Source organism: Triticum urartu, chromosome 3 (genome assembly GCF_003073215.2).
Source record: "Triticum urartu cultivar G1812 chromosome 3, Tu2.1, whole genome shotgun sequence".
Taxonomy (NCBI): Eukaryota; Viridiplantae; Streptophyta; class Magnoliopsida; order Poales; family Poaceae; genus Triticum; species Triticum urartu.
The window spans coordinates 462,684,523-462,686,225 of NC_053024.1; positions in this window are offsets into that span (position 1 = coordinate 462,684,523).

Consider the following 1,703-nt stretch of genomic DNA (forward strand, 5'->3'; position numbering starts at 1 on the left):
ATAGGTAGGAGGCATGCTATTATCATTATAAATTTGCATATCAAAACTTGGGAGACTAAAAATATCATATTCATTAAATGTAGCATCCCCAAGCTTAGGACAAACATTAATTGCAGCAAATATATTCTCAAAAACATCATCTTCATCAAACATAGCATCCCCAAGCTTGGGCCTTTTCATATCATAAGCATAGTCACTCCCATCATTAATAGTATAGATAGCACCAATAGTATAGCAATTATCATATTCTTCCAAGCAAGTGCCAAAAAGATTTTCAAGATCATAAGAAGTATCATTATCCTCCACATTTATATTTTCATAAGGCACAATAGTAATAGGAGCAGCATTATTTGGGAGAGATATCTTTTTACCTCTCTTCCTTTTTCTTTTCTTCTTCTTCGCCACATCATGTGTGGGTTCAATCCTCTTTTTGGAGCTCCTTATTAATGAGATTGGTTGAATAGGAGGCTCCCCCTCGTTGCCTGATTCATCATAAGAAATAATAGGAGGATATTGGGAAGTCTCTTCCCTTTCATTAGTATTCTCTTCATCTTCTAATTGTTTTCTTTTCTTTATGTAGTTGGCAATATCAGGATTTTCAATGCAATTCACCACACAATACATATAAATATTTTCTAGATCAAAAACAAGAACTTTATCAAGGGCAAATTTTGGAATATCCTTAGTTATACGTTTCATTTCTTCATAACCCAAAAGAAGGCTAAGCTCTTTATGATGCTCAAGGGTAATCAAATTATCACAATATTTGGACACGACTTGATCATGAAACAAATAGCATTGGAGCTTTAAATGACCATGTTCATTGCAAAGTTCACAAGGAGCAGGAAAAATATTGAATCTTTCAGCACATTCATCTAGCTCTTCTTGCAACAATTTGGTTTCTAAGTACTTATGCCTCTTGCAATATCTATCTTCCCTATTTGGTGTGTACTTGCAAACCCAGTCTACTCCACAAAAATTGACATGTTTATAGGAGGCATTTTCATCATAACTAGTGCAATCATCATTAGTATTATGGATATTCAAAGAATTCGTACTAACAACATTGCAATCATGCTCATCATTCAAATATTTAGTGCAAAACATTTTATAGATTTCTTCTTCTAGCACTTGAGCACAATTTTCCTTTCCATCATACTCACGAAAGATATTAAAAAGGTGAAGCGTATGAGACAAACTCAATTCCATTTTTTTATAGTTTTCTTTTATAGACTAAACTAGTGATAAAACAAGAAACTAAAAGACTCGATTGCAAGATCTAAAGATATACCTTCAAGCACTCACCTCCCCGGCAACGGCGCCAGAAAAGAGCTTGATGTCTACTACACAACCTTCTTCTTGTAGACGTTGTTGGGCCTCCAAGTGCAGAGATTTGTAGGACAGTAGCAAATTTCCCTCAAGTGGATGACCTAAGGTTTATCAATCCGTAGGAGGCGTAGGATGAAGATGGTCTCTCTCAAGCAACCCTGCAACCAAATAACAAAGATTCTCTTGTGTCCCCAACACACCCAATACAATGGTAAATTGTATAGGTGCACTAGTTCGGCGAAGAGATGGTGAAACAAGTGGTATATGGATAGTAGATAAAGGTATTTGTAATCTGAAATAATAAAAACAGCAAGGTAGCAAGTGATAAAAGTGAGCGTAAACGGTATTGCAATGATAGGAAACAAGGCCTAGGG